We start from the raw sequence: 22,578 nt of genomic DNA, 5'->3' as shown, positions 1-22,578 counted from the left end.
AACTTTTTTTTTTTATAGATCATTTGCTTACTGGATATTTCCTAGGCCTCTTTTTGGATCTGCATTCCTAAAAGCTGTCAATGTTACTCTGAGTACTTGGTGCTCGTGCCCTTGAACTTGAACATTTGTGGTTAATATTTAAGATTGGCATGAGAAGCGAGACTGAAGGACGGTCACTTTCTTTACCCTTTGCTAAAACCAATGTTGGTTAGTCCATCACCTTTGTAAACAGTAACTGCAATCACACACACCATCACATCCATCTCTCTGTCAAAACATGAGTGAAAATCAATTGTGGCGTATCTAGAAATACTCCACTCACTTCCATTTTGCTTCTTATATGCTGAGGCACCCACTCAATATTAATTTCCTTCATAGTTAGACAGTGGAAAAAATTTGAATGGACTTTTGTGGTATAAAACAAGCTATGTGACCTTGGACAAGTCACATCACTTCTCTTGACATCATTCCTTCTATCCAAAATAAGAACCCTTGTCTAGATGATCTCTGAGAACATTTCAATGCCACAATTCCTCAAGGATTATCAAAAGCATATCTGTGAAGCAGTGGTTAAAATTTACATCAACTGAGGTTCTGTTTCATGAGATTTTAAAAGTTATTTTATCCTGTCTATAAATCTTAATGGAATTTCATTCTGGAATTTTGATTCATCGGTACTCAGCAGATGCCCTGTTCACCTTTGGCAAATACCTTCATTCCACTAGAAACACTGGGGTGTGTTTGGGAATAAAATAAGAAATAAGACCTAGTGCTTGCTCTCAAAGAGATTAGGGGATGGAGGCAGGTCAGAAGTTTGCATGGAGGAGGGTGATGTGACCAGAGAGGGAAGGAAGAAAACCAAGTATTAAAAGTGTGATGGCTTCTGGCTTATTTGGGCGAAAGGCAAAGAGTTTGCTATTATGAAAAATGACATTGCTGTCATCCTCAGTAAATATTGATAATGCACTCTTATACTTCAGTTGAAGAAAGAAGACCAAAAAATAAGCCAGGGCCCCAAATAATCAAGGATTTAAAGCTGAAAACTCATAGAGCACTGAAGTAATATTTTTAAACATTGCTTGAAGGGTTGCATAATATTGAGAATGAATAATATTCTATGAAGTGACAAAAAGTAATTCTGTAATTTAATATCCTTGTAAACCAATATCGCATTGCTGACCTCATCAGATGCTTTACATTCATCTATTTAAATCCCTTTCAAGAGATCATCTTTGTGTATTACTAGGTCTTGCCCATAAAACCCCATTTATTTGGTTTCGAAATACCACTGTTTGCTTCTCCAACTCCAACAGCTGCCTATGTAATTAAAAGAAAATTGCGGGGACTCTTCCAACAGGAAGTAACTGCATCCCTGACAATGGTCATCTGTGGATTTCTAATTGAGTTCTAGTTTTCATTGCTTTGGTGGAATGGCAGGAAGGCTTGGGAGACTGGGCATCCTCAGAGGACCACCTTCGTGATCCCACAACCTCTCTCCATCTCTTTCTCACTTTAAAACACAGCATTGTGGTATGCGCAAAACAAAACAAAAAAACCATTCATTTTCCTTTACTACCAGAAAGAAAGAACTGGAAGTAATTTTAGTGACTTTCTGGAAACTTTTAATAAAATTTTAAATATTCTTCTGTGTGTCTACAAACATAGATTCTAGCTACTTGAGAAACGTTTTAGAATAGATTCAGTAAGAAAAATAATTCCAGTTATTTAGGCTCAATGTATTGTAGGTGATTTTAAGAATGGCAATCTGTGAGTGAAAAAAATCACAAACTAGTTACAGCTCTGATTCAGTAAATTCCAGTGCGGGGTGGGCTCAAGTATTTCGATATCTTGATTTAGTTCATTCTTTCTCTCTCTCTCTTTCTATATCTCTTTCTTTCTCTCTTTCTTTTCTCTCTTTTCCCTCTTTCTTTCATGGGGTATATGGACTTAACAATGGTTTTAAATGTTTATCTTCTAGTACCTGTGAGACAGTCTAAAACCAATAGGCCAATTTTATGCTAGCAAGAAATTGTAACTTTAAACTTTATAAAAAACTGGTTGGCTATGGTCCCTAAGAGCTGGATCTAGAAGGCATTTTCTGCATTTATTTATGTAATAACAGGTAAATTCTATACTCTTCTGGCTCACTTTCAGAAGTACAAATTAACCTGAAAAGTGAAGAGTTTATTATTTTCTGCTAGGAAGTGTTTTCTATTTCTAAAATGGTGGCTGATTAAGGCACTGTATTAATAAATGCTTGGGTGAGAGCAAGGAATTAGTAGTAAATGCAGAATATTATCTATATATTATATGTATACATGTGTATATACATATATACATGTGTGTATGTGTATATATAATATGCTTATATTTATGTGTGTACATCATTGTGTAATATATATATTATATAATTGTGTACACATACAAAGATATAGATTCCCCAGTACTGTGTGTGTATATATATATGTGTGTGTGTATGTACATGTATGCGTGTGTGTGTGTGTGTGTATATATATATAGTGTGCATATGTACACACACACACACACACACTACTGGGGAATCCATATCTGAAAATGAAGTCCTGAAGTAATAAATTATGTTTACTGTGGAATCACAGTTTTACAATGAACTGTTCTCTAGCTGAGTTCCATTTTCCAATCACATGGGGGTAAAGCCAGGATTTGAAGCCAGGTAATGATAAAGTGGTCCTGTGGATGTAGAATCATAAAGTCTGGGTTCAAATTCTGACTCCGGCGTATGCAGTGGGTATTGGAATCCCCATTCCATGAGGCCTGCCACGACCTTCAGGCCTGTGTGGCATCACAATTATATCCCCTGGGACACCATCCCACAGTCAGACCCCTGCCCGGTTTCAACTCCAGACACCAGTAACCCAACCCCTTTCCTTCAGGGAGGACTCGACTTCATGTCACTCAGTGAGCCTAGATCCCCAAACAAATTACGGAAGGATCTATTCACATTTTCTCCTTTAAAACTCAAATGTCATTTATAATTCTGAGCAAAGGAATCCACAATTCAGAATACAATGATTTGACCATTACTTTAGGAAGTTTTGTCTCAAAGACCAAGGATGAGCTCTCTCTCCCCACCAAATCCCAAATTAGTTAAGCATTAATGAATTCTTTTTATAAGGTAGCTGACTTGAAGGTCCAGAACTCCCAGAGATGGGCATCAAGCATAACGTTTTGGTAGAAAATTCTCTTTATTTTCTATGCTGAGCTCTCCCCTTGTACTGTCAAAGTCCTAATCACAGCAGGAAGTTCTCCTGTCTGTCTTAGAACTGATGGACAGCAAGACCCAGTGCAGCTTTTTCCATCTGAGTGACCTGTCTTCCTCTTTAATACCCAAAATATACTGACAGCCATGAGGTCCCATTACAGCATTCCTTTTTCTTTGGTGCACTGAGCAGTGAACTGCTGCTGTTAGCCCCCAGCAGAGCTGAACCAAAGTCACAATCCAGTTCTCATGACAAAGAGAACAAGGCAAAGACTAAAGGACATCTTATGCCTTCATTCTCTTTCCTTTGTTAGAAACTTTCTCATAGGAAGGGCACAGCCTAAGCCTCTTAGCAGGTGAGCAAAGCTGTGCATTCACAGGTGGAAGTATTGTCACATAGGAAATGGCCAGTGTGTACTTCCCACCCTTTGAGACAAATTGACAGAGGATCTCCTGGAATGGCTAACATTAAGGGAATTAAAGGGGGGAAATTATCTTTTCATTCTCTGAAACTGGAAAGCTAACAGTGAGAAAGAGAAAATTATATCTCAATAAATTAACTTTCTGCATAAAGGTAAATAAAATGCAGAGCTGGTGCCATGGGGAGCTTAGAATCTGGGAGGTGAGTAAGAAATCTACAGAAAGCTCTCAGCACAAGGTCAAAAGAGACAGTGCAATCATGTGAAGATTTAGCACAGATAGAGTTTCATTTTTACTTTATCTTTTGCCAACTTTCGTGAGTATCTGACTTGAAGTGTATATCACACAAATTTAATAAAAATCTCATATTTTGGGGTGCCTGGGTGGCTCAGTTGGTTAAGTGTGCTGCTCCTGATCTCAGCTCAGATCTGGATCTCAGGGTCCTGAGCTTGAGCCCTGCACTGGGCATGGATCCTGCTTATACAAACTAACTAACTCACTCACTCACTCACTCACTCATATTTTGCCTTGAAGCCAAGGCTTATATAAGGAATATTTAAAGTTACCAATGGTGTTAAACTGCTTCAGCTCTGACGAATGGAATGTCTTGTGTCCTGAATGACAGACTAGTCCTTAAGAACCCTCTTTGTAAAAAAAAGAACCCTCTTTGTATCATGGGTGGGATGTTGGCCTCTCTTTCCAGTCTGTATTGGAGCAGCCATTTAGTCTCATGTTCAATTCCTTCAGTTTAACAAACAACTATATTCCACAAGATAAAAAGTGAAGCAGATCTTTAATTAACACAAAAAGCCAAGATTCGAACTACTGAGGAAAGAAGAAAGACATTAGAGAAGAAAGAATAGGGGACCTAAAATATGGGTAGAATTTTCCATGTATGGATGGGAGCGGGGGCAGGCAGGGAAGATCTGTCAAGAGAAGCGAAGATTGTGGACAAAAATACAGAGGCAAAGGGTGGTGTGTGCAGTGAAAATAGTGTGCCTTTCCATCTGTTTAAAAGGTTGGAGTGAACTCCACTAACGGAGGGATTTTGATCTGGTTTATTCACTGATGTAACTTCAGTTTCTGGAAAAGTGCCTGGCATATAATATATAGCATATATATGCTATATCTGTATCATCTAATCTATACATATATATGCCATATTATATATATATATATATATCAGGAGATTGAGGAGGTGAATAAATGAAGTGTCAGATGCTCAGAATATGAGCAGTATTTGATAGCTTTCAAGGACTTGGGCATTTGGATTCCTGCAAAGAGGGAACTGGCTAGGATTCCACAGACTAGCAGAAGCCAAGTTCAACTAAGTAAAAATGGAGTTTATTTGTGTTTAACATGGAAGCCTAAGTCCATGAAATATCTTGATCTTGGGAAGGCCTGGAATGGGAGATAGAAGTCATTGCAAGTTTTCTGGCTCTGTCATTTGTCACTGCTTCTTCTACTTCTGTGTGATTTCTTGCTCTCAGTGCCTTGGCCCACCTGGTTTGGGGCGTGCGTTTCCAGTGAAGCTTGGCCCTCACAGTCTCCAGAATCACATGGAGCAGTGCTTTTGAGTAGGTCAGGTGGACAGATACCCTTCCCTGCTCAGGTCCTTGGGAGCCAGGGGCACAGGTTCACCACTGCAGACCAGAGAAAGACAGAGAGATATTGAGAGAATTGTTGTGAGCAGGCACTCAAAAACTTGACCTTTATAATAAGCAGTGAGAAGGCATGAAAGCATGTGGTCAATGGTGTCCTTCTTTTTATGCCTATACATTTAAGCTATAAGTACTGTTCCTATGAAATATGTTAGCCTGACATTAAAAAAAAAGAATACCGCCTGTTAGTTCACATACTTCCTACATCTCCTTCAGCTCCCACAGCTTAGTAATTACTTACTAATATTGGCCACCAGTCCCTCCAGCTCCTTTCAACATTGCCCTGACTCTACCAGAGGCTGGACAACACCATTTCCCAGACACAGAATAACTTCAATTAAAATGTTCATGCTACCTTGTTTGGCTTTGGTGAAAATACAGAATTGCTGAGATGAACAGGAAATGATTACTCGATTTCCTTCTTTTATAGATGAGAAGAGGGGCCCACAAGTAATTTATTTAAAAAGGTTCAGTAAATGTTTTGTGAGCAGAGAAACAAAACATCCTTATGATTCTAGGACAGGGGGGAAAATGGGGACTTTTCAGTATGTTGTAAAGATCAATAGACTTCAGAACCAAGAGCCTTAGTTTTACTGCTTTGTAAGCTATGTTGGCTGAAGCCTTATTGATAAGGTTCAGAGAGCCTCGGAGTTTTCAACTGCACAAGGAATAGTTAGAATAATAGTAATAGTAACCATTATACTGTTCTTTGGTAAAGAATAGATAGATGAAGTATTGAAGGTGATATCATTTAATAAATGGTAAAACAAACCCCATGAGAGTTGTCAGCAGTAACTGTGTTAGGGGGAAATCAACTAGGATGAAATATTTACTGCAAATTACTAATCTACACATAGTTCGTTGTGAGTTTACGCAGGACCAGATGCTAAAGACTGTTTCAGTTTTAAAGTACAGTACACAATGGAGAAAGTTCTATTCTCAGTTCCCAGAGTTAGAAATAGTTTCGCATGGATGTTCCATTGTCTTGGGAACACCTGATGGATGGGTTTTATATTTCTATCAATAGGCCTTACTTCATTCTATTCAAAAAATATATATTTGCTTACCAAAACATGTTATTGTAATTAAGCTTTAGGTCAACTCCACAAGATGAGGAAACATTGTGGTTAAGTATAGTAAAACTAGTCATTTTTTAAAAACTTTTTTGACAGAGAAAGATCACAAGTAGGCGGAGAGTCAGGCAGAGAGAGATAGAGAAGCAGGTCCCCCACTGAACAAAGAGCCTGATGCGGGGCTAGATCTCAGGACTCTGCTCATGACCTGAGCAGAAGGCAGTGACTTAACCCACTGAGCCACCCAGGCACCCCTAAAACTAGTCATTTAGAGTGGAAGATAATCTTGGTTAACATCTAAATACAAATGAAGATGACAAAATGTAAGTTTTTGTGACAAGCTCCGTAGCTAGCTCAAAGGCACGTGCTCATGGGTGTTGAAATTGAAGTAAAACTTAACATCTTCTCACACTGAGCTGTTCATTATAATGCAGAACTCTCTACTAAACACAATCTCCCAAATGAGAAACATTTCACGTAGATCCTCAAAGGAAAGTCATAGACTAGCAATAAAGGGCCACCTAGTTCTCTCCTGGTGGAATAAGAAGACAGCGCTTTTTCACAAATTATATAATTTGTAGAGATAGCAACGACTCATAGTGAGAATAAAGTGACAAAGAAAAATGCAAAAGCAACACAAGATATTTGCTATGCTTGCAGATAGCTATATTTACTTTTAAACTCTGTCATCTTGAAGTCATCAGGGGTATGATATGATAGAGCAACTGGAAATGAAGGAGAAAAAAGAGGAACCAAGAGTGAGAGCGCCAGAGGGAAGAAAGGAAAGAAGGAAACAGAAAAGAGGTTGAGAACACATCAATCTGACTGGTGAGGACATATTTAGTGTTTGATCACTAGATGGCGATGTAATGTAAGGTGCTCCACATTTTTTTTTTTTTTTTTTTTAACAAGCTATTTGCTGATTTGTATTAGGTACCATAGAGTGAGGCGAGGATGAAGCCGAGAGGATACTGCAGAGATCTGTGGTGCATGTGTGTATGTGTGCGTGTGTGTGTTCGTGTGTGTGTGTGCGTCCCGCCTCAGTGAGACTGCAGCCCTGGTAAATACTCGGTCACCCTTTGCAAAGGGAATCTGAACAATTTGAAGGCACGTTGTTATCATCCGGTCTTTGGGAGATGCTGCTCCTCGTTGCGGATGGGTAATTTTCCTTTTTATCAGGTAAGTCATCTGGTTGTTTCGTTGTGATCTTAGTCATATTCATTTCAGTTATTCCTGTGGAAAAAGAGCCCTCGGATATACAGTTGGGACTGAGCAGGAAGTCCCATTTTTGTATGTGAATTCGGACCCACGGTCCCCCTCCTCCCTCTCTTCTCCTCCCCTTCTCCTCCCCTTCCCCTCCCCCTCCTCTCCCCACCTTCCACGAACTGAAATCAGGTTTGTTTTGCAGTCAGCATCTTGGTACAAGATGGGATTCTTTGGCCTGAAATAGCTTGGAACCTGGCCAGTTCTTCTTGCCTTTGCTTGCCTTCATCCTCTTCAAGGTCTCCTTTTGAAGCCCCCTCTGTCCCCCGTGTTTTAGAGCTGGACTAGCTAGCTGTGAATAGAGGTCATATTGTTCCTAAGGATGGAGCAAAAATTAGATCTCAGTGTTAACCCCCCAGGAAGGAAGGAGGCAGCCCGGCAATGCTGGAGCTCAGCACTGCAGGGGTGTTCAGGCTCCTCGAGCAGAGGCTGGGCTTGGGAGGAGAAATGCCTCCTGCCTTGGACCAGAAGGAAACAATGATGCATTCCCCCTAACTCAGATTGAACGGCGCCACAAAAGGAGCTTGAGGGAAGTGGGATTTCTTCCGTGGAACGCCAGGCAGGACACACCGAGTTACTTTTAATTAGACAGAGGTCACGATGAGCAGTGAGACTGCAGAGGCAATTCGGCTCCCCGGGTGAGCCGGCTGGCTTTTCCAAAGTGCACGAGAAAGGTCTCCGGGTGGAAGGGAGGCTTTTCAAACACATCTTTGTTATCATGGATTCCCTGCTCTCCTACCTGTTTGAGGTATGTGTTTAAAGACCACCCCCCCCCCACGTTTACTTCTATTTCTTTTTGTTCTCTCCACTTAACTCACAGAGAAGCGTCACTCCTCTTTACCCAGTCGGTCCAAATAGAGTGGTGGTAGGTGCCCTTTCGCGTGTCTCCAGAACCGGTGGAAGCCAACGCAGGGGCATGCTCTGTCCATCTGTGCATGGGACTAAATATTTTCAGAGATGCAACAGCAAACTTGTGAATTGCTGAGGCTGTTGCTCTCACACCTAGAAAATGTGCCTTCCCTTCCTATGGATTGACGGGTTCACGTGGGGTTCCTGATGTGCTAGTGTAGTAACAGGACAGATTTCTCCGTAAAGCAATTTAAAGCATCCCAAGAGGACGAAGCCGAACAGAAATAGGAAAATTCCATGCTGAGGCTGGTGATTCCAGTTTGGGTTTCTCCGGGGCAGAGCAGTGGGTAGCTTACCTTTTCTATTTGCTGCGAGACCTGGCCCTCGAGGGTGATGCAACCTGGGGCTTGGGCACATTTGCTGGACGCCTGACACTTCTCTCTCTCCTTGGCTGGGAGTTCTGGAAGAAGAGTGATTGTTGTGGAAGACTCCTTTAAACCTCTCCTTTGTGGCTGTTGCTCTTATAATTGCTGTGAGACCATAGCCTCCCTCTTCTAGGAGGACTGTTGCCATTTAGGCCTTCCTGCTCAAAGCTCCTTGAAGAGATTTTTAGATGGTGTCTATTTTAGGAACATAATGTGTAGACAGGAATGGATGGCCACAGAGATTTACGGGAAAACAGTTTCGTGGAGAGGGTGAGGTAACATTATGAACCACTAGAACTGAGCCCAGTGGCTGGTTACTTCGCATGAACCCAGCAATGCAATTAGTTTTCATTAAACTCACTGCAACTCCTTCGTATGGCTTTTTTTTTTTTTTTTTTTACCTTCTTCCCTGTTCACCTGGTTGGTTTGCTTTTTTCAAAAAAAAATTTTTTTGAACCTGGAATGCTCCTACCAATAAAAGTAATACATTAGATTTGCCGCCAATACTAATAGTCTCTGTTTACATGTTCCCTTCTTGCTGGGAAATTTGGTATCTGGAGACTCATTTTTTAGGGCAATTTCCCTTTAAGGCATGGTGGAAAGGGTTTCTTCATCCATGGGAGGGGAAAGGAAGGCACGTTGGAGGCCTAATTAATTATACAGTATCCAAGAAGGCACTGGGGATCTCAGCCAGGATTCTCCATTAGCAACTAGAAATACCCGGGAAGGGACAGACTAGAGACGCGTAAGTGAACTTTATTGCCACCAACGTAGAGAATGAAAACTCTAGAATCTCCTAGGGGAAGTCCAGTAAGAAATATTCAAATTCCTTGTAAAGAGGGCACTGTCGGGGAACCCAGAGATTCTCAGAGAGAAAACATAAGAGCACCTTCTCTGTGTTGCAGAAAAGGAAGGGAAAAATCTGGGGTTTGCTTGGAGTTACCCCTAGGACTTCACAAACTGGGCAGCCCTTCTGGGTTTACACTGGTGTGAGTTTGACACCTAAAAGCACCCCTTCAAAATTTAGCGGTGCTGGGGGGTAGGGGTTGCGGATACAAGGTATTATAGGCCAAACCCATACTTTCTGCCAGGTAAACAGCTACTTCGGAAGGGGGCGGAGAGGAGAAAGGGACGAAGGGGGAGAGTGGAGAGGGACTGAGAAGGAGCTATTGACGCTCTTGTGGTCTTCATCTTTGGGTCAATGGGCTGTGATTTGTGGAGTAATCACTATCCTTTGAAATGCTGATTCGCCAATTAAGCATGTTTCACGACTCTGTTTAGATAATACTGGTGCAGGGGAGGTGTGGGGAAGGCATTCATTTTCCGAGCAACTGTGGTCAGGGAAAAAAAAAAAAAAATTAAACTAAATGTCTCCAAACTGTGCTTTCCCAACTTTTTCTTTTGCCCCTGTTCCTAGATCCCACTTATTAACTATTTTATTTGCAAATATGCATAGCATTTACTCTATGTCAGCCACTATTCTGAGCAGAACTTTACAGATATTTTGCCACTTAATCAATGAGGTAGGTACTATTGTTAATCAATAGTTTATGGATAAGGAAACCAAGGCCTAACGAAGTTAACTTTCCTTCAGTTAGATAATTAAGTGGCAGAGCCCAAGCAAACCCAGACAGGCTGGCTGCAAAGTCTGTGCTTTCAACCACCCCTGATCACTCCAGTGAGGGCAGAGCTAGGATCTAGTCCAGATATCAGGACTCGGGTAGTGCAGTCTATATATGGTGGCTATAAATCTGATGTGGAAACATTGGAGTTCAGAGCCAATGATCAAGAAAGAATTCTTGGGGCATCTTTGGTGCAAAAGGTGGTTTTATTAAAGTACGTAGACAGGACCCTTGGGCAGAAAGAGCTGCACTGGGGTCATGAGGAGTGGCCCCTTATATACTTTCAAATTGGAAGGGCATTTGGGATGGCTTAAGTCTCTAAGGAATTTGGAAGCGAGGTTTCCAGGACTTTGAGGGGCTAGCTGTGGTTGGGGAAGAGGTCATTTAGTGCTGTCTAGTAAAACCTCAGTCATGAGACTCTTCAAATGTATATTGGTGGGTCTGATGCTGGGAGGATGATTGCTAACATGTATCTTGGGGAAGAGGGTAGAGATGAAGTTTCCAAAGGAACTCTTATATGTTAAAGGAGACTCACAAGATCTTGGAGGTGGATTAATGTTAAACTAAGTCTGCCTTTTGTGCTTAGCAAAGAATGGACATAGGCAGTTGAGTTCCTAGAGGAAGATCACTCTGCCTGTCCCAACAACCTGCCAATGGGCAATAAGTTATAAAGATTCTTTTGCCTTTGTTCCCCATGTCAATTCATCTGAAATTTCATATAGTTTGATTTAGAATGATTTACTATATGCATTCATTGGGAAAAAAAATTATATCCTCCTACAGTATAGGACAGTCCCTCAACTAGGTACAGGAACATGATGAATTAGACAAAATCCCTGCCCAAACGGTGCTTTCAGACTAGTGACAGAGTTAGTAGACTTATCAGTGTGTAATGACATAGCAGAGAATATAGGTTCTTTGAAATAAAATTAAGTAGGGAAAGGCAATACTGAGGTCGACGGGGGCATGCAGAGAGAAAGCAAAAGAGGTAACTGAGTGAGGGGAGAGGAGAGCATTCAGCACGGAATGAGGAGGGAAAACACAAAGGTTCCCAAGGGCACAGTGTCTCACAGGTGTGAGGGCTGGCACCCACCTTGTTAGCAATCCTGGGAGGAGAAGAAATGGAAGGACTTGGGGGCCACACAGGTGACCAGCCAGATCTGGGGAGCCCTGGCATTTATAAATTTAAGTCGAATATTTAATGGTGCCAAATTACTGGCTTAAAAAAATAATAACAACAACAAAAGAAACCTAAACCACTTATTTTTACGTACCAAAAAGTTTTTTTAACAGTTCATAAAATTCTGTGGAAAATGCTGTTTCCTGGAATGCTGTGAAATTGCTCAAAAAGGTTTAAAAGGCACTATTTGATGAAAAAAAAATCTGATTGAGATTTTTTGCTAGATGGCTGCAAATAATCAGTTAAAATAAAAAACAGAACAAACAAAAAAACCAAAAAAACCAACAATGCCCCAGGCAACCAGTCCATCTTGCTTACACTTCAGCACTTTCCCCTGATGTGGCTAAATCTGGGACATGTGGGCTGATGGTAAGGACGAAAACCAGTCTGTCATCCCCAGGTTGCTTAGGACACAGTAGGCGCTCCGAAGTGTTTGAACAAATCTTTTTTCTGCAAATGAATTAACAGGATCTCAAAATAATATGGGAAAATATAAACATCAGCTTTCATTTTTGTCTATATTAAATGTTTCGTTATATTTTTATTCCTTCAGAATTCACATTCTAATGGTTTATCTTTTTATATCTCCTAGCTGTTTGCTCCCACTCCCTCTCAGTTACCAACAAACATTGTAATTTCTCTCTAGCAAGTGTGAAATTCTCTTCTTTAGAATGAACCTTGCTTTTCACCCTGTAAGTGGCAAAAATCCTCTCTTTCTCTTGGGGCCTCTTCCTCCTTTGGTGCCCTGCCCACAACCTTAACTTAAATTGTGATGAAAGCATCTATAGTTCTTGGCTTTAATTTTTTTCTTTTGTCATTTATGCTTTTGATGCCATATATATGAAACCATCACCTAAGCCAAGGTCATGACAATTTACTCCTTTTTCTTCTATTCTATTTATAGTTTTAGCTTTTACATTTATGTCTGTGATTCATTTTGAGTCAATCTTTGCAAATAACGTGGAGCAGGGATCCAACTTCCTTCTTTGCATGTTGATATTCAGTTGACCCAGCATGAGTTCCTTACCAAACTTAAACTTGTTCATGCACCTGGTACACAGTAGACCAATGTCCAAGACCTGGTTTTTGAAGCAATGAAAGCTTTATTATCAGAAGGGCAAATCAATGAGGAGGCAGATCATTCCCAAAGTTGCCTTGCCCAGTTGAGCCCAGGGACAGCTTCTTTATGTTTAGGAAGAAGATGAATACATATGAGGAGGGTGAATCATCTCTTGACACCTTGAGGCAGGGGAGGGCTTGAAACAATTCGGAGGTAAGCATTCTTCCAGACAATGAGGTGCTGGGACCTGGTCTGATCAGGTACATCAGATAATTTCCAGACAAATACCACCCTCCAGTACCCATTAGGTTTCTGTAGTAAATGGGTAAATAGGAAGTAGGGATAAAAAGGCAAAGTTAATGACTGATCATATATGAGGTTAAGAGGTGCACAAAACGTAATTAGATAGGGAACAAAACAGAACACAGAGCTAAGTTAATAAAGCAACTAATACAACTGTAGGTGAGTTTACGCTTTCAAAACAGGTCCGGGAACCAAGCGTTTGGCCTCAGATTGTTGGGAAGACTCTTGTTTCCCTACTAAATCATCACATTACTCCTGCTGGCCGGGCTGTATGTTACGTGGATCTATGTTCTTACCAGCAGTTATGACACATACTGCTACTATGGTTGCTTTTGTTCTTTAAGAAAAGAGCAGTGAGAGTTTCCTTTTTTAGAATCCATATGACTTTAAGTATAAGAAAATTGGCCCACATATCTATAATTGTTAAACACTTTTTAAAGCTAACTTCATGTCAAAATTTTTCTCAAACTGAAAACATATTCAGTTGTGACTCTACTGGAAATTTAACATGGTAATGAGTAACAAGGTAATGTTTTTGCAGAAAGATTACTAGTAATTTCTAAGAAATATCCCTACTGTATTGCACATTTCCTCCCAAACTTGTGCAAACACTATCCATGTTCTTTATAATGTATGTTTCTTGTCTGCTTTTGTTTCATGTTTATGAAACCATTGGGGGAAACCGTTGGACTTGAAATAGACAAGTACCATTCAAACAGGGTTGCTTGTTGTATCGGTTTCCTAAGGCTGCCATAACAAAATACCACAGACTGAACAACAGAAATTTGTTTCTCATAGTTCTGGAGGCTGGGAAGGCAAGATCAATGTGTTTCTTAGGTTTGGTTTTTTCCTGAGTCTTATCTTATTGACTTGCCAATGGCAGCCTTCTCCATGTCCCCAGATGGTTTTTTCTTTGTGTATCTCTTTTTGTGTCCAGATTTCCTCTTCTTATAAGGACACCAGTCAAGCTTATCTTAACTTCATCACCTCTTTAAGCTGTAAAGTGTCCGAATACTGTCACATTCTGAGGTTCTAGGGGTTAGGGCTTTGACGTATGAATTTTGAGGGGGAAACAATTCAGCCTGTAGCAGTTGTCTTTGCTATACGAATGACTGCTAAAATAATGAGCAAAGAAGATAGAAACTGGTAAGACTCTTTGTTGTTGATAAAATTACTGTTGTTTTACTAATGGCAAGTTTTCATTATTCATAAGTTTCTTCCACCTGTTAATGAGTTGTCTGTGTATGTGTTAATAGTCCAATAAAGGCAATTAATTAGGTTTCTATTTAAAGGGGCGTGATGAATAATAAAATGGGCAGAAGCAGAAGAGTGGTGACATTGATTACACTTGTGTGCCTGCAATGTCATGTTTATATTCACAATCTATGAGAAGTTTACTTAGCTCAGGCTCTTGTTTCAATGAGAAAAGTGACATAAAAGGATATAAAAATTAGGAATCCATAAAGATTTTATAAATAATTAATTTCAAAGTGCTTCAATAAACAACTGAGACTGAGATTAATGTAAGTATAAAAGTAGTATCTCAGAAAGTACAGTTCATGAAGACGAGTAGTTGACATCTAGACTGGAAATGATAAGAGTAAGGAAGGCTATGATGGTTAGTTAGCCCTTACTTCGGACTTTCTGGTGGTGGTTTCTGGTGGACTTTTCTGGTGGTTTCTGGTGGCTTCTGCAAAGTGCTATTATCTCCTAGGATGAATTCATTTGACTATCTTAGGCTTCCCCCAACCTTTTCTTTCTTTCTTTTTCCTTCCTTCCTTCCTTCCTTCCTTCCTTCCTTCCTTCCTCCCTTCCTTTCTTTTTTTTTGTCACTTGGATTAAAAATTAAAATTCTAGGAAGTGAGCATCCGTTGGTCAAGTTTGTATTATAAATCTGATCCCCTTAGTTAAAGGTGAACTGTGCCCTTTCACTGACAGTCCTACCAAACTGTTTAGGAATAGTAACTCCACCCAAACAAAACTGAAAACAGTCTACACATACAATGTTAGAAAAATGGTTAAGTAAACCATGGTCCTTACAAATATTGAGATTTTATGGAGCCATTAAACAGAATGTTTCAGGAATGTTTACTTCTCTGCACAATTGCCCAAGGTATAATGGAAACGTAAAAAATGCCATACAGATAAATATATATATCTAGTATGATCTCAGTAATGAGAAACAAGAAGCAATAGTGGTTTTACTTAGGAAAAGAAAAAACAGAAAGAATGCAATAGTTATTTCCGGTTTATGAGATTATGATTTTTATCTTCTTCTTTACAAATTAAAAAAAAATAGAATATTACATCTTATTTTTCTGGTAACAAAAGTAATATATGCTCATTACATAAAATAAGAAGGAATAGAAGAATAAAGATGATAAAATGATCCCTACTCTATACAAACAAAATTATCACTGTTAATAATTTATTTTATAGCCAAAGTATTTTTTGTACAAGTTCTCCAAAATAAGCATGTGTTGCTTTAACACCCATAATAAAAGCATAAAGGAGAGCCTGGCTGGGCCCGTCAGCGGAGCATGAAACTCTTGATCTTGGGGTTGTGAGTGTGAGCCCCAGACTGGATACAGTGATTACTTAAATATAATAAAATTTAAAAGAATGTTAGCATACATTATTTTTCAAATGCATTTGGGTAAATCTATTTTGTATAAAGATCCTTATTAGATCTGTATCAAAATATTAAAACTCAATATAAAGTTATTCAATAAACAGTTGAACATTTGAATATTCTATCAGCCCATGAACTCTCTATGATAAAATTAGTATTCTGCCAATTTTTTAACAATAGATGAGCTTTGGGAAGGGGTTTAATATAAAGTTAGCCTTAAATGTCAAAGAAGTGTTTTTTAAAAAACTGTGTAATTTGGTAATCTAACTTCTCTCTTTAGAATTCAGCAACATTTTAGGAAAGTTATATTTGTGACACACCTATCATTTGCAATGGATTATTTTAGTAAATATTGACCTCAGACTGAGAGCATCAAAAGCAGACAAAATAAAAAAAAGGCAAATATTCTTTGCAATTTGTACATAATTTTTTTTAAAGATTGTATTGATTTATATGAGAAAGAGGGAGAGAGAGAGAGAGAGAATGAATGACTGGATAGGAGGGGAAGAGGGATAGGGAGAAGCAGACTCCCCACTAAGCAGGGGACCTGACGTGGACCCTGGGATCATGACCTGAGCTGAAGGCAGACACTTAACTGATTAAGTCATCCAGGTGCCCTGTACATAAATTTTTAGACTACTTCCAATAAAACTCATCAAATTGGCATAATCAGTTTGTAAGATTATCAGATAGAATAATAAGAATACATTAACAATGTATACTATTGAGCCAGAAGACAGGACAGAGTAAGGGGGTCATCATTAGTATACATTGCATTTGGAGATGTGGAATTACTCGTGTGGAGAGGATAGTGAGACGAATCTGTGTGAAGAGGAGTAGATGAGTAACGGCGGCTTAGATGACAATATCTAGATTATTTCTAAGCAAATACTAATAACTTTAAAATCAAAGAAAGTATTGAATACGGGAAAGAAACCAGAGCTCAGGATTTCTGATCATATATTCATAGAGGAGAAGAAAACTAAGAGAATTCTGTCACATGAAATATTGCAGTCTAAGAAATTCAGTGGATTTGAAAATCCTGGAAAGAGTTACTTTGAGACTTGACAAATGCTACCAGGCAGCAGTTTTCCTATTATCCTGGAATGTGATACGCCATTTAAAAAGGCCAGTGGTATTTTGGGCTATGTGTGTCAGTGTGTTGGTACAAAACCAAAGAGGCAACAGACTGGTTTCAGGTCTGCGATGCCATCATTTCAGTGGGCCTTGGCGTTTCAGGTTTCCAGTGATTTGAGGAGTCTGGAAGATCGTACACCTATATTTAAGGCATTTAGAGGTTTATAAGTCAACCTGTATGAATGAAGACAGGACTGACTTTTGAAGACATTGCAAAAAAGGAATTTAGAAGATAATTAAGAACTTAAACAGGCATCAGTAAGCAAAGAAAACAGAAAAGACAAGGGTGGGCTCCATGAACCTCCCTATGGAATGACAAAGAATGGAATCCCAGCTTGCCCTCCTCTGGGACCAAACCTTATCTTATTCTCCTTTCCTTTCCCTCTCTCTTTTTCCTTTTAATTTTTAGGCATTTTGCTGAGATCAAGAGTTGGACGTGTAACCGACGAGGCCATTCAGGGGCCCCTGTTTTTGCATTTCATTTCTAACACTCCTTACACTCTGTGGTTATCTAAGAATGTTTCCACAATCATAGTCTCAGTATGTTCATGGTCTTCGATGCATACAGAATATAATACACAAAAATAGAAAAATTATTAACATGATTTCAGCAGTTATTTTCAAAATGTGGTCCACAGACGCCTCTGAGTTCCCTTGAAAGCATTTAGGGAGTCGCTCAGGTTGCAATGACTTTCATAATCACACAAAAGAATTTTTTCTTTTTTCACTATGTTGACACTTGCCCTTATGGTATTAGAACAATGAAAACTCCTAGCCTTAAACTTCTCAAGACAGCAGTACCAAACTGTACTTGTCATCACTGCATTCTTTTTTTTAAATAATTTTTTATATAAATAAAATGTATTATTAGCCCCAGGGGTGCAGGTCTGTGAATTGCCAGGTTTACACACTTCACAGCACTCACCATAGCCCATACCCTCCCCAACATCACTGCATTCTTCACTGCCATCTGCTCCCCATAAAAATAGTTAAATAAATAAATTCATTAAACTAAAAGCCAGTTATAATATTCTGTGTGCTGAAGTTGGAAATACACATAAAGAATATGCACCACCTTCCAAAGTATGATGGTGGTTGACTCAAAAGAAATCACTGTGCAATTGTCTGAGCACAAACAAAGAGGCTGCTTTTCTGTGGAAGATCATCTTTACTTGAAAGGGTGACTGACACACAAATTCTGCTCATTCAGACTTGGGTATTTGGCATATAATTTTTTTGAAAATGAAGTGAGCCTGTCATTTCAAAAAAAATAACGGAGTGTATTTGTTACCAATGACAGCATTGGAACTTGGAAGAGAAAATTAGAATTTTTGGAAACTTCTATCTGAACTCAGCAGCTTCTCAAAACTTAAAGGATTTTCTAGATGTGATCAGTAGTGATGTTAGCAGATGGATAATGAAATGTTTCAGCATCTCCAAGACCTGCACAAGTCAGTCAACCGATACATTTACAAATGAACAATGGATAATGATACAAAATCATACATGGATAATGGATCCATTCAAAGTGTAAGATAGACTGATAGATTTTAGTGTAGCAGAGTACAAGTTCATTGATAATGGTTTCAGATTCCAGTTGTATAGTTTCTGTAGATTATCAAAGAAGACTGTTCAGATTTAAGTGAAAAGGCTATTAAAAATTTCAAACTACACATCTATGTGAGGCCAGATTTTCTTCATACAAATGTAAATTATAATAGATTGAATGCACAAGCTTATTTAAGATTCTGGACATTAAGCCAGACATTAAAGAGATTTACAAATTTATAAAATAACACCATTCTCAGATTTTTTTCTTTTAGAACTGTGATTATTTTTCACTTAAAATATTATTTTTAAACATGTGATTGGTTTGTTAATGCTTATTTATAAATTAATATTTTCATAATTTCTCTATTTTAATTTCTAATATTATAAATATCAGTAAACTCAACCCACACAAACAGAAGTTTTGGGGGTTGTTAATAATATTAACAATATAAGGTGGTCCAGAGGCCAAAATTTTATATGACAAGGATGAATTTGATAATTTATCAGATTCAATGATACATTTATATCTGTTACACTGTAGACCTGTACTCATTGAGATTATTATAATGCAGGTTAACTAGTCCCTGGAGGTCATGCTGATAGAGAAAATATTTGTCACATTATACCAGGTTTTCCATTAGCTATACACATCATCCTTTTAGTTCAGTAAGTTCTAGTAAAAGCGAACAAAAAGTTTTGCAAAGTAAATCAGAGATCATAAAAGATAAATGTTCTAATACTTTTTAATTAATTATTTTATTTTATTTTATTTTTTAGGGAGAGAGATCTTGTGCTAGTGAGGGGGGAGAGGGAGAGAGACAATCTCAAGCAGACTTCCACTGAGCACGAGCTAACATGGGACTGGATCTCAAGGGCCTGAGATCATGATCTGAGCTAAAACCAGGAGTCAGTCGCTTAGGCCACTGAGCCACCCAGGTGCGCCAATGTTCTAACACTGTTTGGAATTTTGTCATCCTTCAATTAAACCGATGTAAGAATGTTCTGTTGGTCTTCATCTTCCCTACTTGAAGTCAGCCCTCCACACACCCAGCAGTGACCTTTCTAACAAGCGCATCAAATCCCCTTTTTGAAACTCTAAGTGATACTCAGGTAAATACCAAATTTCTTAAGGATGACTGGCTTCTGTGCGTGGTCTCGGTTTCTCCCTTCCCCACAGCGTATCTACCCTGCCATTAGTCTTGCTGAACTAATTGCATTTCTGTGAATAGCAGAAGCTGTTTCTGTCTCCAAGTCTTGGCTGCTGCTTCCTTCTCTGCCTGGAAAGCCACCACGGCTTTTCGATTCTTGGGAGGACTCATTTCCCTGCTGGGCCACGGCGCCCCTGCTGGCGTCTGCTTCCATCACAGCACCAGTTGTACTGAAGTGTGCTTATTTCTCAGCCCCTCTTTGCCCAGGAGGGGTCCCCTACCTTCTTTGCAACACTGGCCAATCTAGGGTCTACTATGTCTAAGTATTATCAGTACTGCCTATTTCAGTTTAGAAAAGGTACTCAACAGATGTTTGTTCAATGAGAATGAAAACCAAAGACAATTTTTGAGTAATGTCTAACACCTGACAGTTCCATACTTTAGTACCACTTCTATAAAAATAACCACTTTTGTCAAACTACATCTTAGAATAATATAGTAATTTTCATAATTTTATTTCTTATGCAAATTCTATACTCCTATTATAGAGCCCATATATTTCATGATTAACACTGCTTTTCAAACTCATTCTTACTTTTTTTTTCTTAATACCTTTAGCATTATGAGTTAATTCAATATTTGATTATTTCCTTTTTTGTCATTTTGAGGCATATGTTGTTTTCTTATTGGAGTCCCACTTTTAAAAAATTATCCAAGGATTATTTTTTACAGTTGTAAAATTGATAGTTATTATAGAAAACTTAGAATATTTAGAAAACCATAATGAAGAAAATAATATTTACAATCTTATTAGCTTTTACATGATTTTTCCCCAAAATAACAATAGGCTATTGTTTTTAATATTTTAATGATTTCCTCTAAGTAATTTTTATTCTTCTTTGCATTATAGGATTCCTAGAGTGTTTCAGTTTAGTATCAGGTGTTATATCTTAAATATTTTTTCATACCATCAGTACTAATCCAAAATATAATTCTCATGACTTCATATATTCCATCATTGAGCCTTACATTTATTTAATTATTCCTACAGTCTGTTGCTGCATATTATATTTATGATTAGCATATATGCTGATTGTACAAATGACAGACAAATGAGAGGAAATACTGACCAATAACATTGATTTAGCATTATAATCATACTCATAGTTAATGGGCCCTGGACTAGAATGGTCAGGAGGCTGGTCAGAGCAAGGAATGATTTTTCCATCACTCATTTTTTTCATTTACTATCCATTCACTCCACATATACATATTGAGAACCGACTTTGTATAAGACTAGTGTTAAAGACTATGTATAAGGTTGCCAAGATACTTACTCTTAAGTATTTAGATTCTAAATAAAAAACAGAAGCTGGGTATGTAAAAATTGTTTTTAGAAAGATGGAATTCATTACTTCTTTGAAACTCTGAACATATTTTATACCATCTTTAAGCTTCAATACTACAGATCTTAAGGAAATCAATGTTCGTATTTACATGTGCTACTCTCTTCATGTAAGTTGAGTACTGTGCCTTGATGGATCACAATAGGATTCAAAATTCCAGCTTAAATTTAGAACAAAGATTTTTATTTGTCATAATGCCCAACATAATACCAAAGATAATTAATAGACGTTCTGTGAGGAGTAATAATTCTTGACTTTAGGAAAAAAAGAAAATTAGGTAAAGAAATATATTATGTCCTTTACTATAAAAATGTTTGGTATTTTAGCCTTTGTTCATTATTATAGCTGTTGAATTTTAAACTATTGTGCTTTTTGCACTTCTCACTCTTGGGAGATGGTATTGTTATTTCAATTATGTTATTGACTAATTCAGCAGCTATTGATTGTGTACCATTCACGAGGGAAGAACTTCATATAGTATAGTGATGAATGCAAAGATGGATGTTACTCTAAAACAGAAAATGAGACACATTCACAAGTAGAGATAAGGGGAGGTAGGAGTCAGCAAGTAATACTAGAGTTGCAGACAAATGCTTATAGGAACTAATAGATGACTTGCTATTTGTTTTGGAGAACTGTCAGTGAATGAAGAAGTTAACAGTCTGTATAACAACAAATTGGCCTCCACGTTGGCCTATTAAAGTAGTTAAGGGGATCAGCAAAGAGTAGGCAGTAAGTATCTGATTGATAAATATAAATGAAAATAGGTAGCTAATAGGAAGTAAGTATAGCCTGTGACAAAAATAATTATGAATAATAATCTTCATTGTACAAGACATGCCAGTTACCAATTTACTGACCCTCAGCTTCAGATTCACCCTTTGGTACCTAGTCAGACATAGTAACCTGGGCTCTTTAACATTTGTCCTTTACAGTAAGTTTTGTCACTGATATTAAAACTTTGTCAGTAGAGGACATTGAAGGAGCATTGTAAGAGAAGGGGCCCTCTATTCCTGGTTCTAAATGTTACATTTTGATTTTACTTGCTTCTAGCGCATGATCCACTAAAGATGTGTGTGTGTGTTGGGGTGGGGAGGCGTCTGGTGATATTCTTCTCAACCACATACCCAGTTGAGGCAGCCTATTGGTAACTTCCCAGCCTTCTCAACACAGATACCACAGGCTCCTGGACTGCCCACAGGGGCGTACCATTCCTCCTGAAGTTGCATTCACTGGCCTAGAGGGTTGCTCCTGTTTGCCCTACAACTGTGACCCACTCTGGCCTGGGCACCCCAGCAAACTACAAAGTCCTAGAGAAACTGGGCTTCAACCACAGAACCTTCCCATGTTTAAGCTCCTTTGGGTGTTCTACCTCAGCCCTAGGACACTCTTTGGTTTTTCTTAAATCTTTATAGTGATTTTTCTGTCATAATTTAATAACTCTTCATATTCAACTTTCTGTGTTTAGTATGTGGTTCCTGCCTCCTCACTGGATCCCATTCTGTTGTTACAAGTTCTTTTGCTCAGTTAAAATTACTTTTTAAATTCCATAGTTTGTAGTGGTAAAGGCTTAAATTTCATGTCACTATTCTTGAAAAAAAAAAGTTGGA

General features: G+C 38.5%; 1 protein-coding gene across 9 annotated transcripts in view; it reads left to right on the top strand.

The window, feature by feature from the left end:
- The window catches only part of LOC116597709 (sodium channel protein type 1 subunit alpha), a 140,334-nt gene that overhangs the window by 11,912 nt on the left and 105,844 nt on the right, over positions 1-22,578 (top strand). Inside the window, exon 1 of one of the 9 annotated variants that reach the window (XM_032355796.1) lies at positions 7,317-7,571. The exons of 6 other annotated variants lie outside the window; for them this stretch is intronic. The gene's annotated coding sequence lies outside the window, so the exon portion shown is untranslated. Of the gene's footprint in view, positions 1-7,316; positions 7,572-8,300; positions 8,404-9,621; positions 9,675-22,578 lie in introns of those variants that run through there. 2 more of the 9 variants (XM_032355798.1, XM_032355799.1) reach the window with 2 other exon arrangements.

This window comes from Mustela erminea, chromosome 8 (assembly GCF_009829155.1).
Source record: "Mustela erminea isolate mMusErm1 chromosome 8, mMusErm1.Pri, whole genome shotgun sequence".
Classification (NCBI taxonomy): domain Eukaryota; kingdom Metazoa; phylum Chordata; class Mammalia; order Carnivora; family Mustelidae; genus Mustela; species Mustela erminea.
The sequence above is the reverse complement of the archived record's forward strand: the minus strand, read 5'-3'. Positions and strand labels throughout refer to the sequence as shown.